The sequence below is a fragment of the Callithrix jacchus genome, chromosome 3 (genome assembly GCF_049354715.1).
Source record: "Callithrix jacchus isolate 240 chromosome 3, calJac240_pri, whole genome shotgun sequence".
Classification (NCBI taxonomy): Eukaryota; Metazoa; Chordata; class Mammalia; order Primates; family Cebidae; genus Callithrix; species Callithrix jacchus.
The window spans coordinates 130,812,669-130,839,925 of NC_133504.1; the positions used below are offsets into that span (position 1 = coordinate 130,812,669).

The 27,257-nt window shown below is 33.3% G+C and overlaps 1 long non-coding RNA gene across 7 annotated transcripts in view; it reads left to right on the top strand.

The window, feature by feature from the left end:
- LOC128931612 (uncharacterized) overlaps positions 1 to 27,257 on the top strand; it is a 522,921-nt gene that overhangs the window by 461,135 nt on the left and 34,529 nt on the right. For 6 of the 7 annotated variants that reach the window (XR_013533457.1, XR_013533463.1, XR_013533456.1 and 3 more), the window contains one exon: positions 24,847 to 24,984. The exons of the other annotated variant lie outside the window; for it this stretch is intronic. This is a non-coding gene — a long non-coding RNA (uncharacterized LOC128931612). The remainder of the gene's footprint in view (positions 1 to 24,846; positions 24,985 to 27,257) is intronic. 7 annotated transcript variants of the gene reach the window in all.

Below are 27,257 nucleotides of genomic sequence, written 5' to 3' on the forward strand. Positions count from 1 at the left end.
CTCCAGGATGTCTGTTTGGTTCTTTCTTTATTATATCTTCATCATTGATTAGTTTGTTATTGAGATCATAAATTATTTTTCTGATTTTATTGTATTGACTGTGTGTTTTCTTCTATCTTACTGTCTTTTAGATCATTAGTTTTTATTTATTTTTGGTTATTTCATAGATATTCTTTCGTTTTGGATTTGTACTATACAATTATTGTGCCTTTTAGGTCATTTTGGACATGTCATGTTTCCTTGCTTTTTCATATTTCTTGTTTCCTTGTAATGATATCTATGTATCTGGTGTAACAGTTGCTTCCTTCAATTTTACAAATTGACTTTCATAGAAAAATACTTTCCTGCAGATGCATCTACAGAGTTGGTTGAGTAAAATGCTTTGGCTTCAATTCTGGGTAGGCTGAATAGGGTAGTTTCTGTGTGATGTCTTCTGCTGTAATCAATGTCAATGGAGACAGTGGGCTGGGCTTGCTAGTCCTCAGGCCTTTAGGCAGTGACTGTGTGCATCAATACTGGCAGAATTGATGGGGGCCGAGTTGGACCCTTCTTGGGCCCCCAAGTGGCATGTGTGAGTGCTAGCAATGACATCAACAGGCCAATTCTTGAGACTGTGTTGAGCTTATGGCATTTAGAGCAATAGTAGTAGTAGTAGGCTGGCCTTTGGGCCCCTATGTAACATACATGGATGCCATGATTACGGTGGTAGGCTTGGCAGGCTGGTCCTCATGCCCTCAGTTGCCATGTTTGAGTTGATGATGGCAAATGAGGCAGTAATAGCAGACCTGTTCTTAGGTCCCCAGGTAGTACACACATATACCAGTGGTGGTAGGTGTGGCAGGCCTGTCCTCACATCCCTGTAAGATGTGTGTGGGCACTTTCAGCAGCCCACAAGGTAGACAGACCCATCCTCAGACTCTTTTTGTTCTACCTGTACCCTTTCTGGAGCATTGGACTGCTTACTTCCTGGGGCTTAGGAAACTGTGTGGGTTAGAATTCTGGAAAACTGACTGTACTACTGGGTCCAGTAGGCATCACAATGCTAAAGTCCTGTGGGCATACATGGGGGGATGTCAGCTAGGTTTGAGGGATGTAGAGATGAAAGGGCTGTTGAGCTCCAGAGCAGAATGTAGTGTAGTGTGTGTTGGGCTCTCAAAATCACTCCAAATGATTCAGCCCTTTGGATCTCAGGAGTGTGCGGGAATCAGCATGATTTTTTTTCTTTGAAATGATGGAGTCATATTGCTTCCTATACCGAGCCCAGGGACTGTGAAGAGCAGGGGGCTCTCTTATGGCTATAATTGCAGGCATACATGGTAAGAATGTGGATCACTATAGATATCTTTCTTACCTTTCCCATTAATGGAGAATCTCTTCAGGATTTGAGCTGATCCTGTTCAGGCCGACTGCTTTGCTTCCACTTCCTTTTGTGCCTCAGAGGGCCTCTGTCAGTTCTATGCTTAATTCTTTTGTTTTCTCTTAGACATTCTATTTGGCATGTGGTTATCTATTTGCTGTTTTGGTTCTCATTTGTTCAGAAGCCAAGTGGTGAGAGCCTCAAGTTAGCCATCTTAATGATGTTTTTCGTGTTAAATTTAAATTGAGAGAAAAAAATTAAAATAAATTTAAAATGACATCTTTAACTTGTCACATAAAAAAAGAAAACAAAGAAAAGCATGGTAAAAGTGCATACATCTTAAAATTTTTGATTATAATTTTAAGAACAAATATAATAGAAATGCATGTAAGATTTTTCTTTCTGAAATAAATGTAATTTCACTGCAAGAAATTTTATATAATTTTCTTGTTTTAGTTCACCAAGTTCATTTAAAGATAAATTTATTACTTTTCTAGAGTCAAAGAAAAATGGCATAAAGCTGAAAAGACAAACCTTTATATAAAACAACTACTTGAAAGGAAAGTAATTCAAATGAATAGGTCTGTAACAATATCTGATGTACCGGTCCAATTAACTACTAACACTAATTGTATGAAGGTGCGCCAGTGTCCTTTACTGAAAAGCATTTGATACAAATATTAAAAATGGATGGGTTTCCTGCAAGTGTTGTAACACTGCACTTAACATTTTATCATGTTAATATAAGTTGAATAGGGAAGAGTCAAAGAAGTTAGATTTTTTCAGATATTAAAAATTTAATATGTATAACATTAAAAAATTATATGCCTTCACCTTTCTCAATTAAAAATGACTGTTCCCTTACTGTGGGTAATTTATTTTTAAGTAAAACAATGGTACAAGTTGAACATACTTAATCTAAAATACAAAATGTTCAAAATATAAAACTTCTTTAGCAGCAACAGGATGCCCCAAATAGAAAATTCCACAACTTAGTACTGAGTGCAAACTTTGTTGCATATACAAAATTATGAAAAGTATTGTATAAGATTGCCTTCAGCCTATGTGTATAAGGTGCATATGAAACATAAAGAAATTTTGCATGTAGACTTTGGTCCCATCCCCAAGATACCTGATTGTGCATATGCAGAAATTATAAAACCTGAAACAATCTGAAATTCAAAATATTACGTGTCTCATGCATTTCAGATGAGGGATATTCATAAGAATATACACCCAAAAATTATTACCTTGGGATCTTAACCAGAGCCTAATTAATATTTTGCAATGAGTATCATAGTGTGAAGAAAATGTTCCACTGCTCTCACAATAATTTTTTTCAAACATAAATTTATTTAAAAAGAATTGGTCTAAACATTTTTTGTCTATTTGCTTTCATAATTATATCATTTTAAAATTAAGAGTCATTATCAAGTCAATAATCTACTTATCAATGAAAGACATTTCTGATTTTGAGAAGTGACTAATGAATATTTTTCATGTTAGTTACACATTAGGGTAAAAAGAAAGTCCACAGACACTAGAGTGCAGAGAAAGAAGCTTTTATAATTTGTTTTCCATAGGCAAATGTCACATTTAACATCTCAGAAATTTTACATTTATGAAGATGTATCAGAAATTATGGCCAGTAAGTTGGTATAGAAAAGTTAAGGAAACCATGTAAATGTATCACAATAATTATTATTTCAAGGATTTTACAGAGATGAAAAAAATAATTTTTTTGGAACTTTCTATCATCATTTGCTTGTTAAACTTTATTTTTAGACACACCTCTTTGTGAAATAAATCTCTGTGTTTATATTACTCCAGGCTAGTAGAATACCATTGGTTTGTGCAGGTAATCGTTTACTCAAATAAACAGTAAATTGTCCTTATCATTAAGACCATTATTTTATTTCCATATAAGTAATATGTTGAAGAAATTACCCCATTTCATTTCACTTACCTATAAACCTTAGAAACCACAGAAGTTTCCATAGCTTCTAAGTTTCTAAGGTGTCTCTAAGGTCATTTCAAAATGGATGAGTTAGGAAACATCCATGATAGATAGGCTAAGCAGACATAACTAACAGCTTGAGAACTGTGAATATTGGGCAATTACCAGAGGAAATGCTTGTGAAGCCATGATCTTTGTCTGTTTCGTCTCCATGGAGAATAGCTGGAAATGTGTAGTAGCTAAATAAATGTTGATATGTGTCACAGCTAAATAAATGTTGATATATACTATGGTCCGAAAAGAACAACCATGATAAAATATATCACAAATTTATCCTAGCCTTTACCTATAGATCGATTTGTATTTATCTACTTCATGGTTAGAAGAATTGTGGCCCACTTCAAGTCCTTTTGATGTGTATGGATTCAAATGGCAAACTAAGAAAACAGTAGCTATTTTGAATTTACTGAAATAGTCTACTCAGTAATTCATTCATTCTAACCTGATAAATAAGAATGGATATATGAATAATTATGTTCATAACATATGCTCTAGCAAAATTCTTTTTTCTTTTCTTTTATCATACTTTAAAATCCTTTTCCACAAAGTGTCTTCCTTACTATTTTAACCCTATCATTTATGTGTGTGAATATTCAGCATCTTCCTTCTTCTTCCATCTCAAAAGTTTATCCACATTAACATGTGGAACCCACACTGTAGCAAGAAGGCATTTCAAAGAAGAAGGAAGCCCACTAAATCAACAGAGCAGGGGAATCAACCAGTAGCACTCAATAAGACGTCAGGTATCCAGTGAGATTTCTCTCTAATTTCTATTTCTTTTTAGGATTACTAACCTAAGAAAGTAGGGGCACCTGCTCTCAGAAAAATGCTGAGATTCTGCTAGAGGGAAATGGAAGGAAAGAGGGCTTATTAAATTTCTGACTAAGTTCAATCTCATTTGATCAATTAACTTTCAGAAGCAGAGAAACAGATATTTATAATGTGTTTACAGTATTTCACTTTACAAATTGACTTGGCTTAGGTGACACATGCATTTTATGCATATGCATCAACATTCGAGATTTTTGTAGTTTTATAACTTTCTGGGCTACCCCATTTTTTTAGACCCCGCAAAGAACACATAAAAATATCCCTGTAATTATGCAAAATATGGTGTAAGTTTGTTTCCTGTTTTTAAAAAAGTGGTTATGTAATCAAGTATCAAAATTAGCTGTTTATTTTTTGTAGATCAGTTAGCTCCCATTTCTCATCCTTCACTGACTAAAACAATACAACTCTATTTTCTCATTTTCTACCTGGACTTGTGGCTATATAAATTAAGGAAGTCACTCTTGCATTATATGGAAAGTTGTGACATTCAAAATTCAGGGATTCAATTCAGGTAAAAAGAAATCTTAGATGAGAAACTGATCATAAATGTTTTCTTAAAAAATTTGCTAGTGTAGCACTATATAGATGGTAAAATTTTAAATGCCATTAGTAAAATTCTGTTCTAAATAAATTCAAATAAATATAAATATCTAAAAATATTAGGTAAAATTTGTCTATAGTTATGCACCACCCTCTTATTAGATAATTCATTTTGAAAAAAGTGGTTTGTTCTGAATGAGGGAAAAAGTAACACTAAGATTTTTACATTTTAAATATTTGGTGATCTAACATGAATGTAATTATTAGTATATCACGGCATTTTAAAATGAATTTTTAGCACAGAGATTACTCACAATAAAATAATTTCATTTTCAACAATCTATTCAAGGATATTGTACTGAAGATTTTTGAGTGTTTAGAAACCTATGAAAAAAGGAGAAAGGCTGGTGCCTCCTTTTCAGTAAATTGCTTGAAACATTTGAATTAAAAATTATACCATTAAGTAATAATTATTACCTTTAACAGTTTTCAAAATGTTGGTGAAACATATTGCACATTTTTGGGGATATACTTTAAATAATATACATATGATGTATAGATTTCTGTACTTTTAAGCTTCTCATTGTTCACTGGTAGACTATTTTTTAGAAGATGGGTTATTAAATTTTGTATTTTATCATTCATACCTATGATTGAACATCTAAGTCAGAGTTCCATTGTGTGGTGATATATAAAAATTTGGATTTAGGGGGAAACACTGGTAACATATCTTTTATAATTTTTAGTGTAAATTGTAGCTGGATCATGAGAATAGATGAGATGATATCAATATAAGAAAGTCAGAAGAAAAGTGATCCAAGAATTGCACCCTTGAACACATTATAATTTAAGGACTTGTCTAAATATACTGGGAATAGCAGATGGTCTTGAGAGAAATGAAAAGAGGATTTAAGGGTTCAGATAAGAATCAGAGAGGAATGCTGTCATAGGAGATTACAAAAAAATGAGTATTTTCAAGAAAGAAGAAATGGTCACAGTGTCACCTAAAGTTGAGGTGCCATATACGTGAAGCACTGACCATTGGATTGAGCAACAAAGATGATACTGTTTATTTCATCAGATGATCAGAGAAGAAGTGAAGATGTCTACTTTGAAGGAAAGGGAATAATTAAGTGGATATTACCCTTGATGATCTTGATGTTGACTCCCATTGAAAAGGAAAGTGAGAGATATTAGATATAAGGAGGGGTACTGTCGGGTATGAAAAATGAATCAAGATCTCACAGAAGAAAAGAAAGGAAATGAAATCAAGAAATCAAATGATGGGGTTGTATATTGATGAGCTAAGGTGATTCTCTTCTTTTGAAACTGAAAAAGTAGAGGCGGGTGAGAGGAGAATCACATTTAAAGTTGTGCCTATTGGAGACTAGAAAATTATCTATAAGATTGCCTTTGCTAAGACAGATATTAACTTCACTTGTCAAAAGAGGGACAATGGATTGATTGGGTGCTTTCAGAAGACTGTTGAATGTCTAGAATATGTCCAATGAAGAATGGATTTTAAAATTTTAGTGGTAGAGGCATTCTGGGAAATCCAGGTTATTACTGTAGAGTGCTTTGCTAAAATGGAATGCATATATTACAATGTTGGTATCAAGGAAGTAAAATAATTTTTAAGTTAGTGGGTATCTTTGGGCTGCTATAACAAAATACCACAGACTATGTGGATTATAAGGAATAGAAATTTATTTCTCACAACTCTGGAGGCTGGACAGATGAAGGCATTGACAGATTTGTTGCCTGTTGAGGGCCTACTTCCTTATTCATACACAGCCTTCTTGCTGTGTTCTCAGATGGCAGAAGGGGCCAGAGAGCTTCCTAGAGTCCCTTTTCTAAGAGCACTAATATCATTCGTTAAGGTTCTATCTTCTTGACCAATGACCCCGCCTAGAATTAGATTTAAACCTATGAGTTTTGAGGAGGTATATAATAGTCTATAACAATGGGATTAAACTATCTAAGGTAGTTATTGAAGATGCCATGTTAGTAACAGGAATGATTTATAAAGATCCCTCGTTACACAACTTGTAGAAACAGTTCCTACAAGCACTAAATTTTTTGTTTTAAGCCTGAGAAATAATAATTAATTAACAAAACATCGTAGGGTATATTTTCTCATTTGTATCTAGCAAGATGATTTGTCTCTGGAAAAAGATAACCTTTTAATATTGCAATGGGTACAACTGCGATTTACTTAGTAATCATTATGTATCAGACACTGCATTAAACACCTTCCAAATATCCTCATATAAAACATCAATCTTCATACAAAAGTTGGCATGTTAATAATTATTATTTCCCTTGAAAAAATGAGGAATTGGAGCTTGAAAAGAACAAGAAATTTACCTAGATGATATAACTGCTGAGTGTTTGGGCCAAAACCCAAACACAGAGCAATAACCTCAGAATAGAATTGCACCATTATATATGTTGATTTGAAAGTTTTTGCTAAGAAGAGACCCTCAAGATCACCAGAAAAAGAGTTTCATGGGAAAACCAATATGTATTTTCATTTTAGGATACTGCCTAATTAATTACCTTAAAAATGTTCAGAAATTACCTACAAACTCAGTGAGCTCTTCAGAAGTTTTTCAACAGAGAACTTCTTTTTAAAAGAGAACTTTGAAGGAATGTGTGATAGGAAACTTTTGCCTGGAAATGTTACAATAATATAAAGTAAAAATTACAATCAAAAGAAAAAGATGTAATATAGTCAGTAGTGTCACATGATATTCACAGTAAAGCACTGCTTTTAATCAAGTTTATCTACTATGGATAGCACTCCAGTTTACTTATACCTGGAGGAAAAGAGTGTATCTCCAAAGTTGAAAGGGAAAGGAGGGAAGAGGAATGTCTGAGGGTGCTATGTTGTTAATGATAATGTAAATTAAACCAGTATAATTTGGTGGCTGCCAAAAATATGAGAATGGGTTGTAGTTTTTAAAAAATTATTTTCTATTAATTTTATTGTGTCACTCATGCTAACATGGATGAACTTGGAGAACATTAAGAGAAATAAGCCAGGCACAGAAAGATAAATACCACATGTTCTCACTCATGTGGAAGCTAAAAAGTTTGTCTCATAAAATTAGAGAATAAAATGTTACCAGACATGAGGACAAGGCAGGGACAAGGCGGGGACAGACAGGCATAGAGCTACAAAAGTACCTATGTAGGAGGAAAAAGTTCTATAGCACCATAAGGTGCCTATAATTAACAGCCTATTGAATATTTTTAAATAGGTAGAAAAGTGGATTTTTGAATGTTTTCTACACAAATGATGAATGTTTGAGGTGATAGATATGCTAATTATAGACTTTATCACTACACCTTGTAAACATGACACACTATGGCGTAAGTATGTAAAATTAGTATATGCCAATTAAAAATAGCAAATGCAAATAATACGAATCTTACATTTTGGTGATATTCTTATTGCCTTAAAAGCATTCTTATGGTTATTTCTGAAATCTTATAATCTTGAAATAGGTCGAATATTTTGTTTTAAAATATCAGGAAATTTATGGCAACATAACTTTAAATTGTGTTCTTCTATTAAAATAAGTACCCCAAAAGTTGACTAAACATATTTTAAAATATTTTTTTCCATTTCTCCTTTCTACAAGCCAGAATGGAGAACATATCAGAATAATATGTATGAGACTCTACTCCATCTATTTCTAATGTTTAGAGTGAGAGAATCTGCCATTCTCCAAATATAAATAACAGAATCCAGAAATACCCTTGAATTCCCTTTACAAGGAATGAAATTTGCTATTCAATGAAAGTAGATTCTCTCTACAGCTAAGCTAAGCCTTTATTTCACCTCTGAGAAATAAACTGGCTAAAGTAGAAACATTAATGCTAACAAAACTGGGTTACAGTGTCAGCCCATTGACATTCAGGCTCCCCTGTAGTCATGTTGTTGCCACATAGTGGTGCCCTGCTAATTAATTTTCTTGTTAGGTCACAAGGGAGCACTTAGGGAAGAGCTGTAGTATTTTGCTCCTTTCTTTCCTGTACAAATGAATCAGCGGTCACAGATTATTTTTAGGGCTTTTTTAACAAGTTCATTTGAGAAGTAATTCCACATTGAAGTAGAATTTTCTTTTCTATTTCTTTACACTGTTAGCATTTTTTATTGACAATAAGACAAAACTCTAAATTATGTTTAACCCACTCAAAACAAAAACCTGCCATACTTATGTTTTGCCTTGGTCTTATCGTTGGCCTAAAAAAAATTCTAAAATAATGGAAGGCAGATGGTACTGGGTACGTTCAGAACTTCCAGTTTTCTATAGCATTAGCAGCAATCCACCATTTGCAATCTATTGTCTATTTAAATCTATTTAATTTACATTTAACAAGACATCTCTTATTTTTGTGAGTTAATTAAACAGTTACTGACTATTACAAGGATTCTAATTGAAATGCAATAAATAAGATAACTGAGTTGGTGTATAATTAACCGAATTTACATAAGTAATAAACATCGTATTGCAGTTTTCTAGAATGGAGTTGAACTAATGCTGATAGTCTTCTCATACAAGAAGAAATGTCTAGGCATTTAATTAACATAAAATAAATGGCTCTGACAAATTAATCGTATGTAATTTTTAAAAGTGCTAAAGGAATAATGTAACCATGCCTTATGAGGTCTTTCTAACATTATGGGGATCCTTATTATATTTTTAGTAGGTTTTTTCAGGAAAAGAAATAATTCAGATTACAGGCAAAATATATCTCTTATGCTTTGCAGAATTAGCACTTCTGTGTCCTCAGTTTACCCTGCACGAACCCTTTAACAGTCTAACTCATAGATGTTATGGTACTCAATTTCAGAGATATCTCCATAGGACTTTCACTGAACAATTTCAACTTTCTCAGAATGCCCAGGTTCCTCTCAATTCCCTTCCTTATAATGGGCCTATAAATCTATAATATCATTTAATAGAATGTAATAGTTTATCATTGTTATAAAATTTCAAAAACAGTTCCTCTTTTTTAGTGCATATGAATCCATCTATAGAACACAGTAATGTTTCAATAAAATGAAACCTAAAAGCTCCATTCTGTATGTTGTTTTGGTGAAGTAGTATCCTTGGTTTAAGTAAATAGTCATAATATATTCTAACATGAATACAGTTGCAAAAGCTATACAAAGCCTATAGTAGACTGAAGTGTTTTAGTGTTTAGTGTGGTAATAAAAAATGGTTTCTGCTCTGATATTTGTTATATATATGCTTTTTGCTTTGCCAAGTTGTGTATCTTCAATATACTGGATAAACAGAAGAATATTTCTGAAAATGTTGACTGTAAGTGTTATTTTTTAGTAGCTTCTGATTCATATGTAAATTTTTTCCATTTAAGTTCTTCATGAATATTTTCATTTGCTTTACTTAAAAGAAAAATAAGAGCTTTTTGCCATAAGAAAATAAAATATAACATTAATACCAAATAACGTTAAATTCACAATCTCTAAGATGAATTTGAAAAAAAAATATATATATATTCACTTAAAAGTACTATTTAATAGTATAGTTGCTGAATACACTGATGGTTTCAACAGCAAAAGTAATTCACTGGAAGGAGATGAGCCAAGATACTTATTTTTATAGAAATTAGAGTATTCTATAGGCAATATTTAAGAAATGCCAGGATTATATACAGAAAGGTGTTTTTTTTTTTTTCAACAACACAATTTTTACTTCTTGGACTTCAGGAAATGTACTCTTGCCAGCCATCTTGTCACAGTACAATGAACAAAGGAAAACAGCCACATTTATTCCTTACGTATTTGGGTTGCCCTAACTGCTGTGTCTGATCTCTGTTGGCTGGAGCCAGACCTTACAATCTAAACTAAAACTCGATTGGCTAACAACTTTAAACTTTTTTAAACAGGTAAAAGTAATGGAGAGCTGGGACATGCCTGTGAGCACGTCCAGCACAGATATCTCAGTTAAAGTATGAGGGCATAGAATGTAGAACATGGCTGTAAGCATGGCATGTCTAACAGCTACATAGAAAAGGGCTAACAAGGAGTTATTAGCACACTTACGATTTATTTTTTAACAAGAAAGAACATTTTAGAAAGGAACTTTTCTACTTCCCACACAGAGAAAGAAGCAGATGTTTTTCAGATTATGAGAGACAATAGTCACAGAAGTCACTCCCCAGTAAAGGTATTTTTTTTTTTTTGAAATCAGGCTTAAGCCTATCAAAAGTTTCTGTTACTGCTAGTAAAATTACAAAATAGCTGGGCAGAATGGCTAGCGCCTGCAATCCCAGCACTTTGGGAGGCTGAGGAGGGAGGATCACTTGAGGTCAGGAGTTCAAGACCAGGCTTTCCAACATGATGAAACCTTGTCTCTACTAAAAATATAAAAATTAGCCAGGTGTGGTGGCAGGTGCCTGTAATCCCAGCTACTCAAGAGGCTGAGGCAGGAGAATGATTTGAACTGAGGAGGCAGAGGTTATAGTAAGCTGTGATCACGCCACTGGACTCCAGCCTAGGTAACAGAGCGAGACCCCATCTCAAATAAATATAAATATATAAATGCATCATTGCTGTGTTCACCTAACATATCACAATGCAATGCATAGAGCATTATCCTTATACTAGGTACAACATATTTAAGTATTAATAAAATAGTAAAAGACAAAACATGTATTTAAACAATTAAAAACACATTAATATTTTTCGGATTTTTTTTATTTTTGTTTGGTTTCTTATGAACATTTTCTCTGAGTACATTTCCTGTTACAGTTAATTATTGCTTTGTAAAAAAACCCTTGTTTATTTACAGATTATTTATAAAGACTGATTATACAATTGACTAATTATACAATGTGTAGAAATGTAAATGTCTAAAAAATTAGTCAGTATTGCTAAAAATAATCAAAGAGATTTGAAAATGCACATATATATTAAATCTACTCTATCTGTAATTGGGATGGACTCCATAAAATTGAGGGTACCTCCTTTACAATGCATACTTTATGCATTATATACATATATACATCAATATGTATGTAACATATATGTGCATTTTGCATCCAAGATATCCTCTTACTGCTTCTTCTTACTTGAAAGCATGGTCATACTAAGCCATGGGCTCTCATACTATGCTTCTCCTCTATATAGCTGTTCTGCTATTAAATTTATACTCAGGAGTATTTTTCTAAATTCACTAGAAGAAAATAAAATAAAATATAACATTTCTTAAATTTTAGTTCTATTATTTGTTCTTAACCTTTTGCCATCTGCTATGAAAGCTTGCAACTGCATGATGAATGTAGAGTAACAAACACTAACAGGAAGACTGAAAGCATGTTCAGAATTACAGAGCATTCTGTTAAACCAATTGTGACTTCCATTTGCCTTTATGCAATATTGGCACTTTCTGCTGGCAAAAATGATTTCCACTCTGAATGATAAAATTCAATATGCCAGTATTTCCTGGTGTTCAGCAAAGAACACTTTGCCTTCCAGGTGCTCAGCCACATGAACATGAAGAATTTCTGCACTAAGTTTTTCATGTGATACTTAAAAGTCTCCATTTATCTCACATTTTGTTCCTTTCAGAATGCTGATTTACATTCTTGTTATTATGGATTTAAATAAAGTAACTCTACCTATTGTTTCTATGGCTATCCCAAACTTTATTGTTCTGCCTAAGAAAAAAAATGCAGCATTTCTCCTCACACTCATTTCCCAGTAAAAAATGCTCGGTGTTTTTTATGTGGAGGAGAATCCGGTATCTGCCTCCACATCTACTTCTAGTTTTCTATTCCAACACAGAAGACAGATGTTTTAGGTTGGGCTCCCTGAGGACACACTCTGAGGTGGATATTTGCATGCCAAAAAGTTGTGGAGGCTACTCTCAAAAATAACCTCTGTGAGGAGAGAGGGAAGGATATAGGGTTATGGAGAGGAAAGAGTACTGCAGTGCAGTTCCAACAGAGGCCTCACAGGGATTTCTGGAGTTGGGCTGGATCATAAGAATTATCTGAGATGAAAGCATGAACCTGGACCTTTTGCCTCTCACTTCTAAAGGGTTGTTAGACTTGTGCTCCCTTTCACCTTTCACTGAAGGCAATTTCCTGGAAGAGATTAAATTGTCAGGTGCCAGGAGCCAATAATCTTGGCACTGTAGTCACAGGTTCCTTGATACCAAAGTCAAGTATCTTGCTGCAACGCCAAAGCACTCAACCTCTGTTGACAAGAAGTAAGTTAGGATGGTTTGTAATGAGATGACACTGTAAAGACAGTGCTATTTTTAAATCATTAAACTATTTTAAGACAGAAATATTTTTCTAAATTAGTTTCAACCCAGGTGTATGCATGCATATAGACAAAGATAGATAGATACCAATATGGATATATCTTTGAAAATATTATGTTTGGCATTTTGAAAGGAATTTCCAATTTTGGATTATCACCAGTCATCAACTAACATTACACTGGATCATGTTTAAAATAGTTGATTTTTTTCTTAATTATACATATTTTTTGTTCTCTGATATTTTCTTGATCAACTAAGGATTATATTAAACATGCATTTTGTTATGCTTCCATGACTTGACACATAAGAAATGTAAAATCTAAAATAAAATCTCAAATACTATTTATACCTCAATAATATATTGAATTATAAATGGCTACATTTAAAAGACAAAAATAAGTGTTTTCTGAGAAATGTTTAATTGGAACCAAAATTGGGGTAGGCTAGTTTTATATTATATGAGGATGCATAAAGGATAGATTTAGTCTAGGGAATTTGATAAACTCTTGTTTTTCATTTTTTGAGATGGGGTCTCACTCTGTGGCTCCGGTTGGAGTACAGTAGCAGAACATAGCTCACTGCAGCCTTGACTACTTGGGTGCAAGCCATACTCCCTCTTCATCCTCCCAAGCAATTTAGACCAGAGACACTCATCACACTCAACTAATTTATTTTTATTTTTGTAGAGACAGGGTATCCACATGTTGCCCAGCAAGGTCTCAAACTCCTGAGCTCAAGTGATCCTCCTACCTTGGCTTCCTGAATTATTGGGAATACAGGTAGGAGCCATCACACCTAGTCGATAAACTCTATTGTTTGTATTTTAATTTTATTGTAATTTCCAGTCAAAATTGCTGTGTTGATTGCACTCTTGTTAGCCACAATTTATGGGCATGTTTGTCTACTTTTGAGATCTATTATTTTAAAGTGAGGAAACTTTAAAATATGGCTACACACATTTTGAGCAAAACTCTTGGATTTGCCACATTACTCAAGTATTCCTGCATGCCTGTAAAAAAGTGAGATCTCTACCTGTAATATTAGCAGAGTCCATCACTTATGTTAAATAAATCTAGTATGAATGAGTTCCTGGAGTAAGTGTAAACCCTGAATATGCATTAGTTATTAATTCTTGCATTTATTTACCTTCAAATATTTATTATTCACCCATTTGGCCTCAACCTCCAGGACCTTGAACATCTGCTGAGAACTTACACATCTCAGAAAGCCCAGTGAAACTGATTTTTAATAAATTTACTTTATTGAGGATCCAAATTAGAGCTGTTCATTATTATCTAGAAAATAAAGAAATGTTCTAAATTATACATACTTAAGTAATACTTTTAAGAACCAAGTAATCTGTATTGAAAATCCACTTACTGTATCACTTATTTTGGTTTGCAGAAACACTCTGAAACACTGAAACATTATACTAATTTGTGGTGGCACCTCACTCATACCACTGCCTTAGACAAAATGTACTAGAAAAAGGCAAACAATTCTGTACAAATGGTAGTAAATTTACAGTTTAAAATTATGTCTAAAAGTAAAGCTATTGTTCATTATAGTGATAGGTTAAAGTTAGAATAGTTCCATAATTTTCTAGTCATTTTGGAGAAGTTATCTAGCAATTTACTGCTTGAATACTGAACTATATCTTCCGGGAGTATGAGTCCTGCTGAGCCACGTCTTATGACTAGAAAAATCTAGATTCCTTCTAAGTCAGAAATGTACGCATGTTTTATGTTTACAATATGTTTTCACCAGAATTTATGAAGCTTAGGAAATTTTATGTACTTGTAGATCTTATACAAGTAATAGATATATCCATCTTTTTCTACCTTATTCTTTTTATACGTGAAATCAACTTACCATACATTTAAATATATTTGTAATTATATAGTAGTTGTTATCCTAGCTGTAAGGAAGGGAAAAACAGACAATATATGTTTTTAAAAATCAGATTATAATGTTACCTTTTGCATTTTAAAGACATTATGAGCATTTTACCTGCCACGACTTCATTTACAGTTGCTCTATTCAACACAAGGTATATCTGCAGTGGTAAAATTTGCACATTCATGAGTCATGCACAATCATCTATGAAATATTGAGACTGCCTGTCTCATCTTCCAGAAAAAGCTACAAAAGTTTACTCTCTTTGTCACTCTAGAATAGCAAATGAAAACTAATTATTTTCAAGGGACTATTATGCTAAAACGATTGATGAAATTTCATTGAATAAAGCATGCCATTAGTGGGGCCAGGTGTGGTGGCTAATGCCTGTAATGCCAGCAGTTTGGGAGACTGAGGCTGGAGGACCATTTGAGGCCAGAAGTTTGAGATGAAGCCTGAACAACATAGTGAGACCTAGATCTACAAAAAATACTGAAATTAGACAGGTGTGGTGGCATATGCTTGTAGTCCCAGCCACTTGGTAGGCTGAGATGGGAGGATTTCTTGAGCCTGAAAGGTGAAGGCTGCATGCACCGAGCGGTGAGCACCATGCGACAGCACTCCAGCCTGGGCAAGAGAGTGAGACCCTGTCTCTAAAATAACAACAAAAAATACATTGGCAAAGAAACAATGCTGGCTGAGAAAATACTAATTGTATCATTTTTTCTAAATATTTGTGCTTTGTTTTCTAACATTCAGAAATAAGTAGGCAAATTAAGAGATGTAAAAGTGACACATACTTATGCTTTGTGAATTTAATGTAATCAAAATGTCACATCTGGGCTAAACACCATGTTAGAGCAGATAATCCTGAATACCAAGTTTACCTTAGGCTTCTATACTCATAAACAACTTCTAACATAAGCTATTTATTATAACTAATAAATTATACCATATATACACATGTAAAAATCATAAAAATTCTTGTGAAAGAGAATCCTTGTACAAAACTTCAAATTATATAAACACAGTATGCTGTGTCTTCATACTGAACACAGTCTCATTTTAATTCTTACTCTTTTAATTAAAACATTGGACAAAGTACTTAAACTTCTAAGTTTTGGGCCTAATTAAAAAGAACAATTACACATGCAATGCATAGGCAAACTAGAATCATGTGATTCTGACATTTGCTTGCTTTAATCTATTTAAAATTATTGTAAGTCGGACTCAACAAAATTTTAAACATAAAAAGGACAAAACAGCCTTAAAGCTGAAAAACTGTAAATTACAAAAGTGCCATATTTGACTAACTTTAGATGAATCATAGGTTTGGCTTGGAAATATTCTTAGCATGTTAAACTTGTACAAGATTTAGATGCTTTACAGACATAATAAAAGATGACAGGTTCATTAAATATTGGAGATGTGCCAAAACACCTATATCTCCTCATCACAGGGTTCAGCAGGTGCTTCCATCCCAAGTGCTACATCTCAGTTGTAGGTAAGTTCACAAACTAATTAGGATCATGCTGGATGACTGGTTAATAACTTAGTCAAAAAATTTGATATTCAATGCTTAGGAAAATTAGCGTAACACTGGAATGCAGTGCAAATATTTATTAATGAAGTTAGTAGTTGCCTACACAAGTACTGAGGTTTTTTTTTTTTGTTTCTTTCAAAATTTCACTTAAAATCAGCAAAAGTAGCATGTAGGGAAAGGAAAGATACAAAAATACATTTCAGAGAGAAGCAGTACAAATGTAACTCTAGGAAGCTATGACTTCCTAAATTTCTAATAATTTGATTAAATATTTAATAAGGTATTTTAGTTAACTTTGTCTGAACATTATTTAGTTCTTGGTAATTTCTTTCCATAAATTGAATAATCTGAATTATAATTATGCCCATACTAGTCTCAAGAGTCTAGGAAATTCATAGTAATTCTCAACTAATGCATTGCTGCATTGACTGGGTCAGATTATAATTTCTATATTTTCCTTTTCATCTTCTTCTACACTGACAACTTTCCACTAGAATAAAACTTTCTCAAGAACAGCTACCTTTTATGTCTTCATATATCACTAAAATTTAGAATCAGGGCATATTTTTTTAAAGTAATAAATTATACAAATTTATTTCCAATTATATTGATGTATAATTTTATTTATATTATTTTACTTTCTAATAAATAAATGATTATATAAATTGAATTTTAAATATGTTCACTTTTTTGTGCCTAGCTTAATCACTTGAAAGAATTTCAAATACAGAATCTCTTGAATGGCTTATATTTTTGTGGAGTTTTGGTGAATTACATTCACAAACACACATTTTAATACTCATTATAATTTCCATAGAAGTTTTCTTTTTATTTTGAAGCACAGTAAGTCTCACTTCCGTGGGCCCATACTATACTAATGAATCTATATTAATAGGAATACTTTAAAATAATCATAAAAAAGAGTAAATCACACAAAAAATCATTTATATTTGCTGTTTAGAATTCTTCACTCAAAGGCAAACATGTTTTATAAGAAAATTGTAATAACACTAGTATTAGAAAGAGAATGATGACCTTGTGTTACTGGACAAATGTACCAGTTCTGAGTCCAAAAATGGGGAAGTTCCTTCAAGCCAATCTGAGGGAAATACAATTTGAAATAACGTGTGATTAATTTCCATTTGTCCATATCTGAGTATATTATTAATTCTGTGGTTAAAGGGCTGTTATAGAAATGAGCAGGATGAGGTAGTATTCAGCAGGTGCTAGGCAGTATGTGCACACAATAAGCATCAGAGAACCACCTGGGTTTGTCTAACTCCAGCCAAATCAATCTTGTCCAACAATACAAAATATGTCAGACAGAGAAGGAGAGAGAACAGAAGATTCTGAATTATTCACTTCTAAGGCAGTGATATAAATAAACTATTTGGAATATCCATATCAACATATTGAAACCTATCTGTATCTATATCTTTATTATATACATATGTAAAAATCTATTGCCATATGGCCATATATGTGTATCTATAGAAATAACCATCTATATGTCTCGATCTATACTTCTCTGTCTATATATTTCCATATGCATTCTTCAAAAGTTGGATATCTTAAAAGGAATTAGCTAGTTTGGGTGTACTGGATACAACCTTTCTTTTTTCATTTTTTTTTCAGTGTTTTTTTTTTTAAGAAGGAAAAACACATTTTTCCCCAAGCAACAACAATTAGTAAGCTTTTGTATTACATACGATCTTGGAACTGTTGTTGAGCATTGTAAATGGTGGCTTAATCAGTGTCCGATTATATTATTAATTTATCTGTTCAGCAAATACACAGAGTTTAGCTGTGTCCAAGACAGTTACTAGTGAGCTTTGATAATTATGTCTGTTTTCTCTCATCTGTGAAGTGGAAACAATAATAGTCTTACTCAATAAGGTTGTTAGGAAAATGTAATGAGACAATACATGAAAAATTCTTAGAAAAATGTCTAACACTTAGAAAGTATTCATTACATCTTATAGATGCTTCAGTAAAACAGTTTTTTGAGATCAAAAAGAGATCATGTCTGGTTAAATCCTCTTATACTAAACACGGGGTTTCTAGCCAAACTATCTTAGTTTATTAGATACTATTTGGGAGGCAGGTATTCACCAAAGGTTAGAATATTTTATATAAAATAATCTTACTCTGCTGGACAATATTTTTTTTTAATCTTTGTTAAGGCATTCTTTAAAGTAGGAAAGATAGGCATGAAAACATTGAAAACTATGGCTATGCCATTTAAACATCTTTTTTTTTTTTGCCTCTTCTATCAATAAGTGTTTTTATTATTCAGGTCCTAGAGAGCTAGGTGTTATACATCTTTGACATCACCTTACAGGTGATAATGCTGTTTATACATTAGAGGATCCCTAAAAAATGATTGACTACAAATGCACAGTTTGCCTACTGTATAGAAGGCATGAGTGAGATAAGAAAACGTAATAATTAGGGACATGGATGGTATTTCCAGTTTCTAAATGGGTGCTAAAGCTAAGAGCCAGGGACTTCCACCAGGATCCCCAAAAGGGAGCTTCTCTGGAGCGCCACTCCCAGCAAGGGAGAGACACAGAACAAGAGTGATTTCTGTGTTTCTGAATGAGGTACCAAGTTTGTTTCAAAAAACATTATTTTTGCATTAATATTTTTATTAATTTTTAAGTAAATATTAATTTTTGCAATTAGTATTTGCAATAAATATTTCAAACCATCTAATGCATGGTTGCAAATCATCTAATGGAAGTTGCAGATACAAACTTACTGTTCAACTGTAAGAAGGAAATGTTTATTTGTAATATCATTCTAAGTTTCTGTGTTCATCACAAACAAAATAAACACTTTCTCTTTCTACAAAAGGGTCAATAAAAATTCCAAGTGTAAAATAGTTAGATTATTAAAGAGTGTGGATCAGACAATATATCAATATTTTGTTTCCTAATTCATTATTAGAGCTATACCTCCAAAAGAAAATGCTGAATTATTATTTATGAATGTTTTATGAATATGTGCACCTCAATTCCTCATCATACAAATAAAATTGCAAAACAATAATTGGAGGAATCTTATTGAAAAATTATAAAAAATTTATTAGAAGAAGTAGAAAATACTTTCCTCTGTCTAAAAGCTTTATTTAGAAAATACATATTAATTTAGGGTTCAAACCAATTTTATTAAGCAATCACCATGTTTTAAACCATGCTTATCCTTTCTTGGGAGCAAAACACAAAACAGTTCCTTTTACAATTTATTTCTAATCTTTGAATTGACAAGTAAAAGTGAGAATGTAAATGTAGGTAGAAAACCTAAAGAGAAGAGGAAAAGCCTCTTTGGAGACACTGGTTTTTCTGCCACTCAGTTAATATGTCAAGAGAGAGGTCTGACTGACTTCAGGGTTAGAATGATTTATGGTGACTCATTCATTTTAATTACCCTCTAAAGTTTTGGATAAACACTACTCCAATTCCCCTTTCTCTTGGTTAATGTACCTGTTACAAGAACATTGCATTGTAATTAAGTGATCAAATTCAGGTTGCTAATGTAGATAAAGCTATAAACTGCTTTTGAATTTCAGGAGATACAAAACCATCTCATTTCCTTTGATGATATACTTTTTTTATTTAATTTTTTAAATTGATACATAATAGAGGTATATGTTTTGGAGGTACATGTGATAATTTAATATACATTCATCTATATTTGTAAAGATTAAAGCAGTATATTTGAGATATCCATCACCTTAAGTATTCATCTTTCTTTAGTGTTAGAAACATTGAAACTATTCTCTTCTAAATATTTGGAAATATACAACAGATGATTGTAAACTATAGTCACCCTATTGATCCATTTGATTCATGCCTCTGCCGCCTATAGTTTTTACTGTAGACCTTATCTAATGCTAAAGGAATAATGTGTGGAAAGTTAAAGATAAAATAAAATTATTCTCAGTGTAAAATAATGAGAATCCACTGAGATTTCAGAATGATACTTGGCCATGGAGAATAAAACAATAAAAAGTTAACAAGAAAAAGAGAAAGAAAATAACTCATTTATTTCAACAATGTAGAAGTTTTTAAATTTAATTTTATTTCATAGGGTGAGCATCTGAACCACAAAAAATGGTCATTTATTTTTAGAAATTGTCCAGGTTTAGATATAATAATGCCTTTATATGCTTTAGCATAGGCTTAACCCCCAAGAAATCATGCTGAATGCAAATGCACACCGTTGTATGACACATTTACCTGTCTACTGAGCTTCCCAAGAGTGTACTTATATTCCCTAACGTAAGATTTAAAACAATTTTATAAACGCGTTTCAGTGTCCTATACTTTCCTAGTTTCTCTTAGGTGTACATGCTACATTTTCCCAGTGCCTATCACATTTCCAGATCTTCTTCCAAAAGAGTGTACAAACTAATTAAGAAAAATGCATTTATTAATAAATGGAATTTTTTATTATTGCACATAAGCATAATACTTGGCCAAAATTGAAAGTTTGCTTAGACTATATTAAAAGCTCTGCTAATAGTAACATCTTATACATTGTTGGTAACAACTGCTTACACTTGGACACATATGGTTAATGATTTTAAAAAGTTTATGTCACCAGGGCTTTAAGTACACCATTTTTAAGTTGTCATTAACAATAGTACTTTATTATTGCTTCTCATAGGTCACTTGTTACATTTCTTTAGAAATTTGAACTATTTCTGCAGCATATGCCAGCCCAGTGATACTTGTTTTTAATACAGATCCATACATTTTAATAACTACAGCTTTATAGTTTGCAAAATAATAGGATAGAACTACCCAATATCTTTAAAAGAGTATCTATTATTCTCTATTCCTCCAGATGAGTTTTACTCTATACTTGTCTGGATCTAGGAAATGTTTCAATAGACTTTACTAGATATTGGATGAATTTATAAATCAAAGTCATATATATCTTCATTTCTATCACATGAACCAGCTCTCCACCTTCAACTGCCCCTTCTGAACCCCTGGGATCCTCCCCATGCCACTTATAATTCCCAGTTTCCTTGTCTCCTCCTCTTTCCTCAGAGGATGTTGGAACTTTATTTTTGAAGCAGGGAGCATCATTCCATTTATTCAAGTGGTTATTTTTTTTATTTCTCTTAACAGAGTTTTATAATTTTCTTTAAGTCTTTTGTGCCTCAAGTCAAAAATATGCAAATATTTAATGCTTTGTATTACTATTTCAAATAGCATTTTTTTCCTGAAATTTAGTATTTGTTTATTTATTTACTGTCTGGCACTAGTATAAGCAAATTTGTTTTGAGGATTTATTTTATACTCTCACTTTTGAGCAGATAATTCTCTGGTTAATTTTCTTGAATATTCTAATAATATAACATTTCATTTGAAAATACTGATTACTCTATTTTTTTCTTTACCATCTTTGTTAAACACATATTTTAAAAACTAATTCCTGCAGAGTTTGGGAGCCTACAGAAAAGAAGAAGCTCTTTGTAAGACTTGAATTTTTTCTTTTTCCGTAATTGTAAGGGTTGAATGAGAGATCCTTTACCATGATGGACTCAAGTTTCAGAAAAGTAATATTAATTTAAGTATCACCTATCCAAAGAGAGAAAGATTAGACAAGCCCTTCAAAAACACAGACAAAAATCCCTCAGAGAAAAATAAACCAGTGACATTTTAACAAATCAGAAAATCTGCATAAAATAAAAATTGAAGAAATATGCTAATATCTAGTGGATGCTTCAAAATGGAAAGTATTTCTTAGTTTTCTTACTAGAAAGTAGTATTGGATCAATTAAGCATAGTCCAAATAACAGAAGGAGATTAGTGGCCAAGTCATTTGCATTTCCTTGTTGACGTGTGTGTGAGTGTGTGTGCGTGTGTGCGTGTGTGTGTGTAAAATTTTGGAAGATTAAAATTTAAAATGGCATCTCAAACATCTGTTTTATTTTCAGATATAGTGCATTGACATGTCCCCCTGCAAACCTCCAATGATGTTTATGGGTTATGTTATGACAAAGAGCTCTTACACAACTTAGTATGACTGACAAAAAGGCAGGTGACCAAAAAGGAAAAAAAAAAAAAAAAAAAGAAAGACTGAACATTACAAGTATGTAAACAGTCTTTCATTGTCTGAGACAAAGCCCCGGTTCTTGTCCTACCTTCAAGACGATTAGGAAGCACGGACACAAAGGTGCGGTTAGAGAGAAAGTTTAATAAGCCAAAGAAGAAAGCTCTCTGCCAGCAGAGAGGGGTCCCCAACGGGGTACCCGTTATGAGGCTGGTTTCAAGAGTTTTTATGGACTGGGAAGAGGAAGAAATGTGCTTAGTCTGCAAGCTGTCTTGGCAAACACGTCACTCAGCTTGGCACTGGACCTTGGCCTCGTACCAATCAGGAGCTGAAATGATGATTCATAGATGCTGCTTAGCTTGGCCCAAGACCTATCTTAAGCTGAAGCGAAATCTTGGCCCAGGAACTTGGCCCAGAACTAATCAGAGGCTGAGGTGATGATTCATGGACGCCAGGCTTATAGTCCTAATAAAGGAAAGTAAAGCCCCCACTGGATCCCACCAGAGCCCACCGTGCCCACACCCACAAAAGATAAAACTTTTTCTGGGAACCCACTGACTATGCAAAGGGCAGAGACATTTCTATGCCAGGCCCTGTTCCCTTATCTGAGTGGGCTGGAGGTCTATGCAAATTTTTTTTCCAAATGGCCCAGAGGTTTTTCTATCTGTGCAGCTATGGGCATGTCTCCAGTCACAATAACCTGTGCTAATTCCCTTATGGGAGCTGCAGCTTGAATTTTTTCCCAGGCTACATTTTTTATTATGTTGGGATGAGGCACTGACTGATCGGAGGAGAAGGGGGAGCTGTCTGGGACTCTTGCCTTGCTATCCACCTAAGGCAAGCTAACTAACTCCTTTCAGTACGATAAGAGACAAACACACGTGTGATTAATTTACTCTTCTTCCTTTACATGAAGCTCCTTCTCCATGTTGGTTCGACCATGCTATGCAAACTTTAAGAGCTTCCCTTCAAAAGCAAACCTGTTTCCAATATCTACAGGTGTTTGTATTTCACAGTTTAAACACTTGAACTGACCCAGAAGCTTTCATCATCAGTTTTGACAAAGAAAGCCATCTTGTCTCTTACCCTTCTCTTTCATTCACCTTTACTTCTTTTATTTTTTTATCAACTGTTTTCTTGTCAGCTGAGAGCAGCATATCCAGGCCCATGATATTCACTCTTTGAGTCTGGTCATAACCCACAATCTTTATTTATGTCTATTATTTAACAAGATACAAATTGCTGGAAATAGAAGCACAAGCCAAGTCACCTGGTCCCCTCCCATCTGCAGAACAGATGTTGTCAGGATGATTCCACATAGAAGTAAACAAGGCAGATGTGTCCTTGTTTCCTTGATATATATATATATTTTTGACCAAAGCATGATAGCATGCTTTGGTCAAAAATTTGCCTTCAGCATTTTTGCTGAAATTTGACATTAATGCTCAAATTTGCCTTCAGCATTAATGTCTTGCAAGTTTTCAACTTGTTTATCTAACGGTGGAGCGGGGATAAAAAGACATTTAATACTACTTCATTTAAAAGGTGAAGGAATTAAAAAATTTTTGAATTCAGGTAAACAAAAAATACTTTTTTTAATTCAAAAAAATTATCTGGTGATATGCATTTGGGATCTAAAGAGACATGAGAGAGCATTTAATACTCTTCACAAATATTTCAGTGAGTGAATATTTCAAATGAATGAGTCTTCAGACAGACTTGGATACACTTTGTCATCAAAGACTCACAATGAAAGATCTCACGGATAACGTACATTTCTCATTCTTAATATACCTTCCATGTCGTGTAACCTATTTGTCCTTCTACATTGTTTCTGTTGAATAGTGAGTTTGAATTTAAGCCCTGAAACAGAAAATAAATGCACATAAAGCGTGTATACTGTCTCATTGAGTATATCTTTCTATTACAACTTATACATATAGTAGCAATGTTATTAGTTGCAGCAGAACTTATTAAGAACCGTAGTTTAATTACCAGACTCAGGTGCAAGCAGCTATTTACTTAAAAAGTAAGAATCCATTGAATGAAGAGCCTCTCATCCCCGAATGAAAGGAAAATTAATAGAAAAGAGGGTAGAGGAGCTACCTTCAAACACATTCAGTGGAATGTAAATCTCACATACTCCTATTTCCATTCGCATTTCTTCTAAGTAGTTTTTTTTGTTTAAATCGTAATAAGCACATCAAAAACATAGACTTATTTCTCAAGCACTTTCAATGTTCTACTCAATTTGGCTTAGACTCTGTTTTCTGTTCTCTTTATCCAGACTCCAAGCGGAAGAAGTAGTCCTAATTTAGAATATATTAGAATCATGGTAGCTGTAAAAGAACTGTGACAGAAACAAGAGCTGTCTCTTAAAACCTATGCTCAGACGTGTGGCAAATCTTTCCAATCAATTATATTGGTGAGTACCATGGTCAAGTATGTCAATGGGGCTTGGAAATACTATTCTCTTAGAGGCAAGGGTAGCAAACAATTGCTCTAACAATCTCCCATAATAAGAGAGGGAATTTATGTTGACCTCTTGAACTTCTTTATGAAGCCAACCTTAAAGATGCAAGAAATCAAACAGCTGTTTTTTTTAAGCCCCCTGGAAGAAAGCTACTGAGCAATGAAATCCAAACACCAAGAACTTGGTCAAATAAAGCACTCAGAAATGCAGAATCCTGTTAAAGAAGGAATGAAAACATTAAATTTAAGTGTGGAATCAAAATGAAGTAACTATATACATTGAGTTTATAATCCATAATTTAAAGGCTACAGCCACAACAAACTAAATTAATAATATAATAACCTTAGCAAAAATACAGGAGATGAAGAAAAGTGAAGTAGGTGTGAGTATACTAGTATCATTCTGTATAGGTGATTCAATCAATGTAGTTTTAAGTTAAAACAACATTCAAAATGACTCCAACTTCTTAATGTTTTCCATAATCTTTTTTCTTTTTTCTTTTGAGATGGACTCTCGCTCTGCCACCCAGGCTGGAGTGCAGTGGTGATATTTAAGCTCACTGCAACTTCTGCCTCCCGGATTCAAGCAATTATTCTGCCTTAGCCTCCCAAATCCTATGCTAGGATTACAGGTGTGCAGCACCATGCTCGACTAATTTTTTATATTTTTAGTAGAGACGTAGTTTTATCGTGTTAGCCAGGATGGTCTTGATCTCCTGACCTCGTGATCCACCAAATTCAGCTTCCCAAAGTGTTGGAATTACAGGCATGAGCAACCATGCCCAGCTTTCCATAATCTTTTATAATTAACTTTAAATATTGACTTTCAATGTAATATTTATTGTAGATTAAAAATATTTACCTTGAATTTAGCATATCCTTTAGTTTCAAGTCAGTTACTTTTGCTTGTGTTACTCTGAAGCAAATAGATATATTTTTGTTAAAAATACCATATTAATATATGCTTTAAATTTTTAAAAAATTTATTTCTATATTTCCCTGTTTACTTACATATCCATATTGTTGAGGTGGTCAATTCAGTACCAAAATGTATGTTGACCTTTCCAAGGTGTACACATGTCACTGGCAATAGCTGCCTGTCTAAGGACTAATTATCACACTCCCTGTCCTTTTAACTAGGTATGACCATTTGAACATTTCTCTCTGAATGAAATGTGAACTGAAGGGATATAAGACACTTTGGGGCCAATGCTTTTAATTATTTTCAAGCTTCTTTTTCTCATTTTAAACTCACCTATGTTGGTATTCAGAATCCCAGGTGGATCTCTTACCGTAAAATGAAAAAAAGGCTGCTTATGCAGTCTATGAATATTATGCCACTGGGAAAATTATTTCTTAAGTTATCTCAATAAAGTAGCTGCTGATAATAATGTGATTTCCATGTAGCATAACTATAGTATGAAGATCTGCTGCTTGATCTGACATAAGTTCTGAATTTCAGGTCTTGTGACAACTTTATTCTCAGTGTAATTAATAAAATTGCAATCTGCTTTTTTCCTTCAGTCTCCACTGTTTAGTTAACATAAGATAGTCCCTGAGGGACTGATTATCCTTGAAAATGGAAAGAAGGGCATCCCCGAGCTTCCAAAGCAGAGAGCCAGATGCAGCCAGCCTTCCCTTTGATCATTTTATTTCAATTTACATCTTCATTCATTCTAATGAGTCCTAAAATGAGGATATACATGCATGTGTTTCCAAATAATCAATTTTTATAACACCAGTTGAGCAATCTCTGCCTTTATTACAAAATATTAGTATTTTATTAAGTTATACAAAGTATATATTCATCAGAATAAAATTTGTCATACTAAAATATAGATGTTTATCGGATTATTAATAAATACACTGGTTGAATTAGATAAAAGTATTTTATGTATATGTGGAATTCTGCATCTGTATTTTACATTGCTTGAGATCTTACACAGTAAATTTCTATATTGGGAGAAGATGTCATGGTAAATGTGGAGGCCAGAATAATAAACCCCTAAAGACATTCAAGCACAAATCTCTGGAACCTCACAAGGGCAAAAGAGTCAAAGGGTATTTGCAGATGTGAATAGAAATAGGGATTTTGAAATGGGGATAATTAGAGTGGGCACAACCAATGTATTCCTATAAATGAGTTTGTAATAGCAAAAACTGGATTGAGGTGGGAGTTAGATGGGACAACGGAAGAAGGTTCCAGGAGATGGAATGTTGCTGGCT